The sequence below is a fragment of the Sorex fumeus genome, unplaced genomic scaffold (genome assembly GCF_029834395.1).
Source record: "Sorex fumeus unplaced genomic scaffold, SorFum_2.1 ptg000045l, whole genome shotgun sequence".
NCBI lineage: Eukaryota > Metazoa > Chordata > Mammalia > Eulipotyphla > Soricidae > Sorex > Sorex fumeus.
Window position 1 is genome coordinate 1620299 of NW_026606102.1, and position 16125 is coordinate 1636423.

Below are 16125 nucleotides of genomic sequence, written 5' to 3' on the forward strand. Positions count from 1 at the left end.
AATGCTTTCCAACTCCCATACCCCAAACCACAATCCTTGATAAGCTGAGCACTGTAGGCAGTATCTTCGGTTCTAGTGTCTGTGATCATGTATTAATCCCATACTATGTTTGGGGTGTTTTTGTTTTCCTTAACGGGAGACTTTTCTTCTCACTTTCTCTCCCTCCGTCTCTTTCTATCTCTCTCACTCTCTCTCTGTCTCTTTTTTTCTCTCCCCCGCCATAGTATGTATTTTGCAAGGGGACACTCCTTTCTTCTCTCTCTCTCTCTCTCTCTCTCTCTCTCTCTCTCTCTCTCTTTCTCTCTCCCCCCCTACTTCCCTCTCTCCCTCTCCCCCCCTTCTCTCTGTCTATCTCCTGTCTTTCTCTCCCCCCAGGCATTATGTGTTGCAATATATGCACTAAAAGGTTATCATAGATATCCCTTTACCTCCTTCAACACTCAGTTCTTGTCCAGACTGAACATTTCCAACTATTATTGTCATAGTGTCTCTAGTCTCTGGGTCTCGGCCACTGATGGGATTACACGGAGACTATAAAACCCAGTTCCCGGAAGCGCGGCCACATTCGCAGCCATGCAACATCTTATTATCTCATTCTTACTTTGGACAAACTGGCAGGCTACCGAATGTAACCTGCTCACACGGCAGAGTCTGGCAAACTCCCCGTGGCATACCCAATATGCCAAATACCAGTAACAATGATGGGTCTCATTCTCCTAACCCTGAAAGAGCCTTGAATATGGCACTTTTTAAAAAATATCAGGGCTAGGATGAAGGAGACGTTACTGGGGCCTGCTCGAGGCAATCGACAAACAACAGGATGGTCGTGATCGTGATCGTGATCGTGATTGACATAGTGGTCCCTACTCTCTCCTAACTGCCCTTACCACCTTCCCCCCACCTCCAATTGTGGCAAGCTTCCAATCATGGACTATTCTCCTTACCCCTGTATCTTCTGTCTTTGGGTATTAATCTCACACCATGTAATTTTACATCCTGCAAATGAGTGCAATCATTCAATGTCTGTCCCTCTCCCTCTGATTTATTTCACTCAGCATGATGTTCTCCAGGTCCATTCATGTAATGCAAATTTCATGACTTCATTTTTCCCAGCATTCATGTAGTGTTTCACTTTGTAGATGTACATAGTTTCTTTATCCAGTCATCTATTCTTGCAACTTGGGTTGTTTCCAGATTCTATCTATTGCCATAGTATGTTTCATTACATCAACTTCATCAATTACATCAAAAAGAGTTTTTATGGAAACCTCCAACTCCTTAGTAGTGCTGAAGTGGATATTATACTTATTTCTACATTACTGACATATGGTTTTCAGCATGCCATTTTTATCCATAATAAATAATTTTATTATTTAACTATATATGTGTGTGTATATATATACATAATATGCATACATATATTTTTGGAGTACTCTCCTGCAAATATTTTGATGAAATTTTGAAATTCTGATCCCAATTTGTTTAGGCCTTTGAGGTAACTAAGTCATGTAGTTAGCCTCTCAGAGAGGAGGTCAGAGAGACAGCCAGGTTTTTCTCTTCCTGACATGTGAGAATCCATGAAAACTGGCAGTTTGCAAACCAAAAGAGGGTTCTCATGAAAAAACAACCCTGATAGCATCCTTACCTCAGAGTTTCATCCTACAAAGCCATAAAAATAGATGTCTGTAGTTTATAGGCTACTGAATCCAGGGTACTCTGTCACAAAAGCCTGAACAAAAACATTAGCTAGCAGATAAGAAGTCCAAAACTTTCTTACCAGGCAAAAATCAAAGTACCAGTAGGACTGGGTTCCTTTCTGTATGATCTCAAAGAAAATCTTTTACCTTGTTTTCCTATATTATATAGTCCTAACTGCCCATATCTGAACAACAACATATATACATATATATATGGCTAGAGCGATAGCACAGCGGTAGGGGGTTTGCCTTGCACGCAGCCAACATGGCCGACCTGAGTTCGATTCCTCCGCCCCTCTCGGAGAGCCTGGCAAGCTACCGAAAGTATCTCGCCCGCACGGCAGAGCCTGGCAAGCTCCCCGCGACGTATTCGATACGCCAAACACAGTAACAGTAACAACAACACAAAAATAGATATATCTCTTTGTATACACATATGCATATATATATATTGTTTTTTAAAAAGACTATTACTGTTCTTTTCCATCATCTGATCCCAGCTTCTGTAAAGTCCTCTAACCATTTTCCAGGCCTTTTCCATGACTCATCCACCATCACTACTGACTTGAAGGACACAGAAGTAACAGCCTCCTTAACTCTTTCTGTCTTTAAACCACATTCGACGCTGCCACCAAATTAAGCTATTTTAAAAAAATTAAAGCATTCTTCTATTTCATTTCACAAAACTTTCCAATAATTCAACAGAGTCTTGGGATAAAACCTTCCTTCAAAGCTCTTGTCAGTTGCATCGAACCCCACTCCCTCCACCATGGAGTTAGTAAAATTAAATACATCTCTCTCCACTAAATCCTCTTTCATACTTTAGTGACTTTATACAATCACAGAGGACGGCCCAGGAAGGGCAGGGACTCAGGACAACCCCACTTCTCATTCTCTAGTACATACGACACCTTTTACTCACTACACAGGACATTATTTTGTCATTTTACCATTGACATGATTCATCTATGAGCCTGTAACTATTGAAAGGAACAACAAAGATCACTTCCTGTTTATCTTTCTGTTTCTGGTTCTGAATTAAGCAAAGTGTGTTTTTTTATTTGTTTGCTTAATTTTGTCTAAAATAATCTTGAGCTATAGCTATATACTTTAGTATAGCAGGTAAGGTGTTTGCCTTACATCAGCTTACCAGGGTTTAGTCACTGGCATCCTATATGGTCCCACAAACATCACCTGATGTAATTCCTGAGTGCAGAGCCAGGAGTAAGCCTTGAGCATTGCCGGGTGAGGCCCAAAAACAAATGAGTAAAATAACCATGAACTGGAAGGAATAGAGTAATATTCCCACCAGCACACCCACACCACGCTGCTCAGAAATCCATGGAAGTCTGTATAAATAGTAAAGAGCAAAAGGATTAGGTAGGTATAAAGGACTCAGGCTCTGTTTAGGATGAAACAAGCTTTAGAGGGAGGCTGGGTGGAGCTAGTAAAGGCTTTATTATGACTATGGAGGATGGCAGAATGGGGATGCATATTCCTACAGGGTGAAGGATACTCTCTTAAGTTGAACTTCCCCACAAGCTCTAAGGGATGAGGTCCAGATTTTTAGAAAATGTTTAAATTGAGGCAACAAAAAAAAGGGAGAAGGGACATAGAAGTCAAACGTTTACTATCAAACATCAAAAATGATCTATTGGTCTTTGTTGTTGTTGTTGTTGTTGCTGCTTTTTGGGTCACACCCGGTGATGCTCAGACGTTACACCTGGCTTTGCACTCAGGAATCACTCCTGGTTATGCTCGGGAACCATAAGGGGTGCTGGGAATCAAACCCAGATCAGCTACATGCAAGGCAGACACCCTAACCATTGTACTATCGCTCCAGCTCCTGATCTATTGGTTTATTAAGAAACCCCATATACAAATTAACTTTATACCATGTAGAAGTGATTTTTTGCTTGCTTACTTTTGTTTTACCTAAAGGAATAATGCCCTGTGAAAAATCGATCCCTAACAAAAACCCCAAGGTTGGGATAGGGGAAAAAATATTTAGGACTTATCCAGCAAATGAGCAAAAAAATGTGCACCCAGGAAAGAAGAGAACAGTTGAAGGCAAGGAAATACTGGTCCCTGGGCAAGCAGACATGTGCCCAGGAAAGGATATAATAAAATGTCTTTTAGATATTGAGGGCATCATAGGCAGAAGCCGGATAGGAAATTGTCACAATTTCACCTGGTGCAGTATGGGTGTCTGCTGACTGACAATGTGAAGTATCTTAACATACCAATTCAATTCTGATGTGCACCCTAAATATACTAAAGTCTCTGTCAACACAAAGGCCCACATGTTGGGGGTCAGAGTGTGGGTGTTATTTGTATTTAATAAACGTGTGAGCCAGCCTGTCAGATCACCGAAGGCTGTCCACATGACTCAAAAGCTTGAACAGTCCTTTTTGGTCTCATTATCTGTTAACTGACCCCCTCAGGATGGGGGTCAAAGGTGCCCCTTTGATTGACTTAGTTTGTGGTAACATGTCCAACTTACAGGATTGTTAAATTTAAATACTTAAATTTGGGGAAAAAAACAGTAGAGTCTATAATTCAATGTATTAAATATTATAGATTTTCAGTGTAATGAATTAGAGTGAAAGCATTATTCTTACAATAAAGTACTATGCTCATTCTTATCATAAAATCCAGTTTTTACCTTAAATGCCTTCTATCTATGAAACATGCACTTCCATTATTCTAATAAAAACTTGATCTGATTGAACTAGAAAATATAAGTAATGAGAAGTGGATGGGATGAAGCATAATTTTATATATATATATAGTACATTATCTCACATGTCAGGGGCCTATAGGGGCATTTTGAGACTCACTAAGCTGAAGATTACTGAGTTGCTACACAAGTCGCAAACTCTGCTTGCACATTTCTATGGGTGGTAAAGGCTGATGAAAGCAAAGCAGATGTGTGCGTCATTAATTTCCTATCCTTACACCAGCTTTTGTTGAATCTCTGACATTTGGAGCACAGAATTTGTGGATATTTTAATCTTTAAAACGGGACTTCAGGATCTGCAGTTGAAAGATAGCATAAAATTATAAAATAGTTTTATTGAAACTCTCATCCAACTGCAAACTTGTGCCGACAGTGGAAGCAATAGACCCTATTTCAGGCTTCTCAGTCCCTCTCTCGGTGGATTGACCATTTTCGTCCTCCATGATCAAAACGCTGGACATTGCGTCCAGCCTTCTGGACAGCAATAAGGAAACTGACACAACACCCTGTCATTTGGAGGTGAAAGTTGGGAGGTGAAAGGTGGAAGGTGAGCATGAGGAGCACTACACCCAAGTTTCAAGATGTCCAAATAGAATCATCATGCTCACAGCCCAAACAATTAGCAAAGCAGAACACGATCCACAGGCAGATAGAAGTGGGAGACAAGCTCACAGATATAAATCTGAGAGAACAACATGGGGGAAAAAGTCTCATTAAAAAAATAAAGTGCAACAGAAGGATAACCTTGAAAGTGAACATACAGTTAACAAGAGATCTAAGGCATCTTTAAGACGCAAGTAATCACTCCTTTAATCTTTAGAATTTTTTTTTAATTCATAGCTGGCTTGTCCTAATGTGGAATTTCATGAGTGTAACTTGTTAGAGTGCTGGAGCGATAGCACAGTGGTAGGGCATTTGCCTTGCCCGCAGCCAACATGGCCGACCCGAGTTCGATTCCTCTGCCCCTCTCGGGGAGCCCGGCAAGCTACCGAGAGTATCTCGCCCGCATGGCAGAGCCTGGCAAGCTCCCCGTGATGTATTCGATACACCAAACACAGTAACAACAAAGGCTCCAATGGAGACGTTACTGGGCCCGCTCGAGCAAAATCGATGAACAACAGGAGGACAGTGATATGATGTGACAGTGAACTTGTTAGAACTATAGATTCTCAAGTTCTGGCCAAGATACTTAAACTCAAGGGTGAGAACCTAGCTATCAAGAAATCATGTGGGTGATTCAGGAGCACTCAGCATTTCCAGCCACTGTTCTCCATCTGAGAATGAGATGCTCCTATACTTCTCCTCGTCATGTACAATATAGTTTGATCTTTTCTAACTTGAATTGACTAACACAAAAGAAAAGATGTCTAATCTTGTCTGAAGTTCATCTTACCCCCTGTGCTTCCCTTATTCTATTCAATATCAGTTCTTGCCTATCTCTCTTGTCTTGATTCTCTCTCATCTACTGCATCCTTTGTTCTGCAAAGAAATCTAAGAGTTCACATTATAAGACTTCTTTTTATTCTTGTCTACCTACCCCAACCAGCTTCCAGTCACCAACAAAATTTTTACCAACAACAATCTTCACAATCGTATTTATCAATATCCTTTCTTCCTCAGCTCTAATTTATGCAGTTTTACAGTTTTAATTTGTCCTCTAGAACCATTCTGAATAGAACATTCAATTTATAAGAAAACAGTAAAGCCATGTTAACCTACCAACAAAATGGAAGAGAATCAATGCAATGCTGTATGCTTCTCCCTTTCCTTCATACTTCCCAGCTCATTCTTAAATCCAGTGTGCTCTGACTCTAGCTCTGATAAAAGCATGTTTACTCCTTTGACCAATGTTCACCAAATCCAATTATCCAAAGGCTTTTTCCCACATAATTACACTGTGTGATGTCTGTTTTTGTTAACCAAACATTCCCTACAGGCAAATTTCTGTTTCATTTGCAATAACTGTCTATTTTCATTCTCTCCTACTTTTCTAATTATTCCTTTTCTGCATGTTTTCCTGTCTCTTCCTTCCCACTCGTTGATTTCCTTTATTATTTCTTAGGGCATATCCATAGTTCAAGATAAACTGATATTGCAGGCTGAGTTAGAAGGCATCTCTTTCACTGCATCATTTCATTAGGACCTGCCTATACCCATACATTTATCTATAATCTCTAAATTATGATACAAAGTATGTTACAATAATTACATAAACATGCACTTTAACTCTTCAGAGGTAATGTCCACTAATTATAGAAATGAAGTCTTTAAATTCACCTGTTTTAAAACCATAACCACCACATTTCCCCTCCATTTCTTATTAGCCCTCCCTGCCATTTTCTTGTCCTTCTGAATGGAATAACTGTTCACCAGTTGACCAAGCTGAAAATACTGTATGTTCCTGGTTTGGCTTCCTTATACAAAACCCTTCTTTCATACTCAACAGAGTTCCAATATCACACTTAATAATCCCAGGTTCCCATTCATTCTGCCCCAAATTGCTCATATTTCCCTGCCCCTCCCATTCCCACAGTCATATCCTCAGCACTTAACCCTAACCCTAACCCTACTCTTGAAAGTCTCTGAGAAGTCTCTTATCTCCAGCCATTTCCTTTCTCAACAACTTCTGTCTTGTCTCCTTTGAATTACCACTATCACTATCACTATCACTATCACCCCTTTGTTCTCCAATTCCCTGGAGCAGGGCCCAGTAACATCTCCATAAGTCCCTGTCAGGAGCAAGTGTAGCCCAATGACATATTGGGGGCTCCTTCAGGGTCAGGGGAACGAGGACTATTCATTGTTACTGTTTTTGACATATCGAGTATGTCATGGGTAGCTTGTCAGGCTATATGTGCTCATATATATATATATATATATATATATATATGTGTGTGTGTGTGTGCTATATATATATCCTATATATATGCATATATATATACCCACATGATTTCTTGATAGCTAGGTTCCCACCCTGGAGTTTAAGTGTCTTGGACAGAACTTGAGAATATATAGTTCTAACAAGTTACATTCATGAAATTTCACATTACAACAAGCCAGCTGTGAATTAAAAAAATTTTTTTGAATTACCAAAAATGCAAAAACAAACAGCAAAAACTTCAATATGTAAGGTATAAAGACAAAACATGAGCCCCCACCCCTCCCCCAACCCTGAATCAGTTGCATGCCCCACCTCCATGGCACTTCCAGGTTCACGCAACATCCCATCTAGGGACCCTTGAATTGAACCTCTGGCCTGGTTGGCAAAGAATCGCCCACACAGCCTGGGACCTCCTGGTCACTGCTTGGAAGTTTCTTTAAACACACACACACACACACACACACACACACACACACACACACTTCAAGGCTCTTCATGTTCTGACCTTCCAACCACTTCAAACTCAACATACCATCTTTCTCTTAAGCTCGAACTCTAACTCTCCACCAATACTTTCTCACATAGCTTACATGGTCTATATAAGCATTCTCAAGTGTATCACTTTGTCAGTTCTTAGGAACTGACATGATATCTCATCAATCTCAATTGCTATTTCCGCTTTTGTCTAGTGTGAAGATGCTGACTCAGTTTTGAAGTCAAGATAAATTTCATCTACTACGGTTATTTCTCCTTACAAGAAAAAATTAGTTGTTCTTCACCGGCACTCTAATTATAGAACCAACCATATAGTATTATAATGTATTGTATATATAAAATATATTATATTTATAGGGTTGGAGCGATAGCACAGTAGGTAAGGTGTTTGCCTTACACACAGCTGACCTGGCTGACCCAGGTTCGATTCCTCTGCCCCTCTCGGAGAGCCTGGCAAGCTATGGAAAGTATCTCGCTCGCACACCAAAGCCTGGCAAGCTACCTGTGACATATTCGATATGTCAAACACAGTAACAAGTGTCACAACGGAGATATTACTGGGCCTGCTCAAGCAAATCGATGAACAACGGGAGGACAGTGACAGTGATTATATTTATATACAATATAAAAATATATTGTATTAAATCTCTTTACCCCTCCAATTCCCTCATTTAAATCTGAGGGTGAGCCTGTGTAGATGTACCATAGCTTCCATCTACACAATGGAATACTACATAGTTGTTAGGAAAAATGAAGTTATGAAATTTCTTTATAAATTAATGAACACGTAGAGTACCATGCTGAGTGAAAGGAGTCAGAAGAAAATGGATAGATACAGAATGACTGCATTCATTTTGTGGGATATAAAAAAAAATAATATGAGACTAATACTCAAGGGCAGTAGAAACAAAGCAAAGAAGATTAGTCCACTGTTGGAAACCTGCCTCAAGTGTTAGGGGAGAAGGCAGTTAGGACAGAGAAGGGACCAGTATGACAAAGATAGTTGGAAATGATAATTCTGGATAAGAACTGTGTGCAGAGAACAGGTAAAGGAACAAACATGACAACCTCTCAGTATCTGTATTGTAAACCATAATGCCCAGGAGAGAGAGAGAGAAGAGAGAGAGAGAGAGAGAGAGAGAGAGAGAGAGAGAGAGAGAGAGAAGGAAAGTACCTGCCATAAAGACAGGCTAGGGGCGGTGGTGGCAGGAGGGAAACTGGTGGGATATGTACACTGGTGGAGGGATGGGTATTGGAACATTGTGTGACTGAAACCACAATGATTAAAATAAATAAATAAATAAATCTGAGGGTCATGAAATCTCATTCAAGTTTTCACAACATTCTTACTATACTTTTGCTATCATTTTGCTTCTTTCTATATCATATAGTACGTTTCCTTTTCACTCTAGATTCATCAACTTAACAATATGAATTTAAGATTCTTCTATGTGTTTTTATGGCTTGATAACTTCTTTTATCATTAAACAATATTCTATTGGATAGATACTACACTTGATCTTAGCCAAAAGGCCAAGAAGCGCTGGAGCAATAAATAGTACAGCAGGTAGGGCGTTTGCCTTGCATGCAGCCGACCGGGGCTGACCGGGTTCAATTCCTCCACCCCTCTCAGAGAGCCCAGCAAGCTACCAAGAGAATCGCACCCCATGACATATTGGATACGCCAAAAATAGTAACAAGTCTCACAATGGAGACGTTACTGGTGCCCGCTCAAGCAAATCCATGAACAACGGGAGGACAGTGCTATTGTATAGAAATACAGAACTTATTAAAGGCCATATTGGTTGCTTTCAGGTTGCAGTAATTTTTTTAAAGCTACTATAAATATTTTGGGCAATTTTTATGAGGAGATGTTCACAAATCAGCGAAATAAAAATCAAGAAGCATGATTGCTGGATCATATGGTGACAGTATATTCAGCTTTGTAAAAACCTGCCAAATTGACTTCAAAAGTGATCTGCCACTTCACTTTCCCACCAGCACTGAATGAACATTCCTCCATTTTTATCATACGTTAGTATTGTCAGTTGTTTAGATTTTAGCCATTCTAATAAGTGTGTGGTGGTACATAATTTTTTAAATTTGCATTTTTTCAAACAGAAAATGGTATTTTTTCAAGCTCTTGTTTGCCATATGCATACTTTGTTTGCTCAGATTATAAATCATTTTTAATTGGGCTGTTTGTTTTCATATATTAAATATTTTAAGTGTTTTATATATTTCATATTCAAGTGAATCATCAGATGTGTGTTTTGGAAATCTTTTCTCAAGTCTGTGATGTCTTTTCACTCTCTTAACATTGTGTTTCACAAAGTAGAAGTCTTGTATTTTAATTTAGATTTAAATCCATTTTCAAGTAATTTTTGTGAAAGGTATAAGATCTTTGTCTAGAGTTTTTTTCTTTGCATATAGACTGTCAATTATCCTAAAACCATTTGTTGAAAAGATTATTCTTTCTCTACTGACATCTTATTTGTCAAAGATGTGTTGACTATTTTTTGTGACAATTTTTTGGGCTATCTGTATGTTTCCTATTTCATTGATCTACACATGTATTCTTTGCCAGTACAATTCTATCTCAATGACTGCTTTTGTAAGTGTCTATAAAATTTGTAAGTTGTGCTTCTTTGAACTTTCCCTTCCTTCTTCTCTTCTTCAGCCTGTTGGCTAGAATTTTATTCAAATTTTAGTGTATTTTCAATATCTAAAAACCTACTGAGAATCTGATGAGCATTGAGTTGTGTTGAATCTACAGATTAAGTTTAGAAGAAATACATGCCAATAGTTTTGAATATTTTCTCTCCTGAAACTGTTGTATATCTTTACTTCTTTGATTTCTATCATCAGAATACTGTTGTTTCTTTACATATACAGCAGGCACATGTTTTAATTTTTGCAGGTAAGGTGCTGGGGGAGCCACACTAGTCAGTGCCCACGACTTACTCCTGGCTCTGAGCTTAGGGATCACTCCTGATAAAGCTCAGGGCAGTATACAGGAAAGCAGAGATTAAACCTGCATTGATTACATGTAAGGCAGACATCTTACCTAGTGTCTTTTCTTTACACCCAAGACACACACATTAATATCTAAATGTTAAGGCACACATTCGGAGAGCCCGGCAAGCTACCTAGAGTATTCGATATGCCAGACACAGTAACAACAAAGTCTCCAATGGAGACGTTACTGGGCCCGCTCGAGCAAATCGACGATCAACGGGAGGGCCTTTACCTTTACCTTTTAAGGCACACATTAATATCTACATGTTCACCTTTTTTTGGTGTTTTTAGCTATTGTAAATGGTTGGCATTATCATAATTATTGAAAATTCTAATTGTTCTTTTTTGGTGTATAGGTAACCAGTTGATTACATGTATACATATATAGTGTATATATATACACATATGTGTACATATGTGCATATATATTATAATCTATAGCATTATTCCGTAATCCCTCAGTACCACAGAATTCTCATACAGATACTGAAATTTCAAGGCTGTGGATAAAATGGCACTGAATTTGCATATAACCTGCAGAAATGCTCTAGTACCTGAAACCCAATCCAATGGAAATGCTATGCAAATAGTTATTGTTTAGGGAAAAAATCACAAATAACATACGTGTTCAGGGGTGGAGCGATAGCACAGCGAGTAGGGCATTCGCCTTACAAGCAGCCAACATGGCCGACCCGAGTTCGATTCCTCCGCCCCTCTCGGAGAGCCCGGCAAGCTACCGAGAGTATTCGATATGCCAGACACAGTAACAACAAAGTCTCCAATGGAGACGTTACTGGGCCCGCTCGAGCAAATCGACGATCAACGGGAGGGCCTTTACCTTTACCTTTACCTATTAATATATAGACTATACACACTATATCTGTGACCAACTGAATCCACAATTATGAAACCTATGAATATATATGATGGACTTTAATTGTTTAATAGTCACAGGAACTTTAATCAACAACTTGGGAATTCTGCAAGGACAACCACATCAACTCCCAAAAATGTTATTTCTTCTTTTCAAACTGTATAATTATTAGTTTATCTTCCTGTTGCAACATGTAGGATTTCCAGTATAATACTGAAACTAAGACTGCATATCTATTTTACCTTTGGCCTCACACTTAAGTGGAACTCATCTAGTTTCTGACCATTACATGTGGCTGCTGTATGATTTTAGATTAAAGTCTTCAAGTCTCTACTTCTAAGCTGTTGAAAATATTTTTAATAATAAATATATGGTAATTATTTCCGAATTCTTTTTCTGCCTCAAATTGGCAAGACTTTTTGAATAAAATCATTCTGTTTCATTCTGCTAGTATGATAAATTTAAATGAACTGGAGGGTATCATGTTAAATGAAGTAAGCCAGAATAAGGACAAACACAGGTTTATATCATTTATATGTGGTATTTAGAATAAGTGGATGAGGAAATGCAATGGTTTAAAGAGGCAATGCCTAGATCACCCCTGACTATAGAGTACAGGGAGAAGGAAAGAAAGAGAATGAAGGAGAAGGGCATAAGAGACAAATGAGAAGCAATGGGGCAGTGGTCAAGGGATTCAGGATCACTGGTGGTGTTAAGGAATGATAGAGCTAAATATCCAAACCAGAGCCAACACACTGAAATCACGAAACCCAAACTTAAATAACCAGTAAATAATAAGTAAAAGATACTTGTCAAGATGTCAGGCTGGGGTTGGAACGGAGTGGACTGAGAGCGGAGTTAGAGGGTGGTAGGAGAGTGAACCTGGTGGACGCAAATTGACACTGATGGCACGATCAGTGATGGGACATTGTATGTCTAAAACCCAACTACAAATAACTTTGTAATTCACAGGGCTATAAATAAATAAATTTATTTTATAAATAAAATAAAAATTTGAATGAAACTAAAAGTAAATAAAGTAGTGAAGCAGTCAACACACTCAGCCCATGTAGCCATGGTGTATCATTCTTCCTAGATACTGTTAAATTTTATTTACTAATAGTTTTGAAAACTTTTGCACCCATGTTTATAGGAGATATTGGGCTGTAGCTTTTCTTTATTGCAGCATCTTTGTTCTGTTTTGTTTTGCTTCAGTATTAGGGTAATTCTGACCTTACAGATTAAGTAAGAATTATCTCATCTGCTACAATTTTCTGAAATAGACTGTGGAGAATTGGTGCATATTTGTATTAAATGTTTGATGAAATTAGCCAGTGAAAATGTCAGGCCCAAAGTGTTCTTTTGGGGTTTATATTGATTTTCTTTTAATATCTTTACTAAATATATATCCACTCAAGTCATCTATTTCTTATTATTTTCATATTTGTTCTCTTTCAAGAAATTAGTCCATTTAATTATCAGATATATTCTTTTTAACCACGATGGCAGTCAAGAGTAGTGATCTCTCATTTTTGAAAGTAGGAAGTTGTATCTTTTCCAGCTTTTATTGGTTAACCTAGCCAGATATTTATCAATATGACTGGCCTTTCCAAATAAACTTCTTTTGATTCTACTTATTTTCCCTTCGTTCAATTTCATTTGTTTTTGCTCATTTTTATTTATTTTTAGTTTTCTTACTTGCTTCAGTCTTAAATTTTATCTTTTCTTCCTAATTTCATAAAATAGAAATCTTAGTGATTTTAGCTCTTCGTTCTGGGGCACACACACACAAACACACACACACACACACATTATGCTATAAATTTCCCTGGGAACTGTTTTTGCTGCATCCCAACACTGGTTTTGATCTGTCTTTGGGGGGTCCTTAAGATAAAAAATTAGTGTTATCTGATGGAGGGGGTCTTCTTACACTGCAACCCTTTTGAATTTCTCACTGCCACATTCCCCCACCATGTGCCTCCAAATATTCTTCAAAATCACCATTTAAAAAAAAATCACCATTTTAGTATCTCTACTGACTTCTGCTCCAATAAACAGATTTTTGGTGTGGATTCACCTATCTCTCCAGTTTTGGAGTGATGGTTGTTTCTGTCATGTCAGTCCTATGATGGATCCAAGAAAAATTGTTCGACTTTTTGCTTGTACAGATGAGAATGATTTCTTCCAAACTCTTCCCATCGGTGCTTCATTCATTTTCATATTCCAAACTCAGAGTTCTGGACAGAGTAGCTGGACATACCTTCAGTGAACTGCTTGATTTTATTTGTAACAATCAGGGCTTCAGAGGCTGTAGAGATAGTACAGATAGTCAACCCCAGTTCACATATGTTCCCATGAGCACTGCCTGAAGAATTCCCTGAGCAGAGAGCTAGGAATAATATCTTACCACCACGAGTCATAGCACAAAAACAAATCAAAGCAACAAAAAAAAAATTAAAACTTCTGTTAATGTCCCGCATTATCATTAAGAATGGAGAAGATAGAAGAGAGAGAGAACAAGGGGGAATGCCCTGCCACAGAGGCAGGGTGGGATGGGGAGGATGGGGGGTGGGAGGGATGCTGGGACACGTGGTGGTGGACGATGGGCATTGGTGGAGGGATGGGTACTTGATCATTGTATAACTGAAACCCAAGCACAAAAATTTATAAGTCTATAACTGTACCTCATGGTGTTTCACTAATAAAAATTTTTTTTAAAATTAAAAGAATAAATTAAAAAAAAACTTTTGTTAATGAGGTTTAAGAGAAAGAATCCCAAAATGCATGCCTACTGAACCTGTACTTTGAGGATAACGGAGAAGGCAGTGACTAGAAAATAACATAAGAAAGACATCTAGAGTGTCCACTTTCTTGACTGGTTTCAAGGTATGTGGCTGAGTTCAGTGGCTGTAAAATGTTCTAATACTGCACCTTTGGGCTGGAGCGATAACAAAGTGGTAGGGCGTTTGCCTTGCACGTGGCCAACCTGGGTTCAATTCCTCCGCCCCACTTGGAGAGCCCGGCAAGCTACCAAGAGTATCTCGCCTGCACAGCAAAGCCTGAAAAGCAACCCATGATGTATTCGATATGCCAAAAACAGTAACAACAAGTCTCACAATTTGTTGTGCGATGTTACTGGTGTCCGCTCAAGCAAATCGACGAACAATGGGAGGACAGTGCTACTGCACCTTTATTATATGAATATTTTCTTTACATTGACTGGAGTGGGCCCAGTAAACGTCTCCATCGTGAGACTTTGTTGTTACATTGACTATATTTTAATAAAAGCTTTTAATATTTTTAAACACAGAGATAATAAAAATAAGATCTACAAAAACTTCAGATTGTCAAATAAACAAAAGGCTAAAATTATATTTAAAATAATGTTCTCCATGTTTAAATGAATTTTTAAAAGCTTGAAGCTATTTGCAATCTAGTAGTGATTTTTAATACCAGCAGTTCCTTGTTTTTATGCCCTTACACAGTCTTCCTCTTGTGTCTGTGCTAGACCGAAATAAATAAAATATCTAAGAGTTATAAGATGCCAGTACCAGAACTAAGTTATGAAAGAATTTAGAGTTCTCTCTTCCCCGCTCCTCTCTTGGTCTCTCAATGTGTTTGCACTAGAAATAAAGCAAATATCTAGATTTTAGGTAGCCATATGATAGGGCCCACAAGAGAAGGAATTGTGTTTCTAGTCAAAAGCCCCATGGACTAAACCAATCAATAATCAAGTGATTGAGGGGGCTGGAGCTATAGCACAGCGGGTAGGGCATTTGCCTTGCACGTGGCCAACCCAGATTCGATTCCCAGCATTCCATATTGTCCCCAGCACCGCCAGGAGTAATTCCTGAGTGCAGAGCCAGGAGTAACTCCTGTGCATCACTTGGTGTAACCCAAAAAGCAAAACAAAACAAAACAAAAAAATCAAATGATTAAGTCTGGAAGCAGTTCCAACCTTAAAGATTATAACACTGACTAGCACCTTGATTGAAACCTTATAAGAGATCACTGTCACTGTCACTGTCCTCCCATTGTTCATCGATTTCCTCGAGCGGGCCCAGTAACATCTCCATTGGAGACTTTGTTGTTACTGTGTTTGGCATATAGAATACATCACGGGTAGCTTGCCAGGCTCTGCTGTGCGGGCGAGATACTCTCGGTAGCTTGCCAGGCTCTCCAAGAGTGGCAGAGGAATCGAACCAGGATGGGCTGCATGCAAGGCAAACGCCCTACCGCTGTGCTATCACTCCAGCCCTATAAGAGATCATGTCAGAGAAATCCATCTGTTAGACTGGTAAGTCTGATGCACAAAAAAATGTGAGATAATAAATATTAGTTACATAAAGATACTAAATTTTGAAAATATTTCTCATGCAGCAATAAATTAATACATGTAGGGAAAAGTGTAATCATATTA

At 38.8% G+C, this 16125-nt stretch overlaps 1 protein-coding gene and 1 pseudogene across 1 annotated transcript in view; both read right to left on the bottom strand.

The window, feature by feature from the left end:
- Positions 1-16125, bottom strand: part of PDE4B (phosphodiesterase 4B) — a 687840-nt gene that overhangs the window by 527657 nt on the left and 144058 nt on the right. The window lies entirely within an intron of this gene.
- LOC130031179 (uncharacterized) lies at positions 9263-9358 on the bottom strand (annotated as a pseudogene).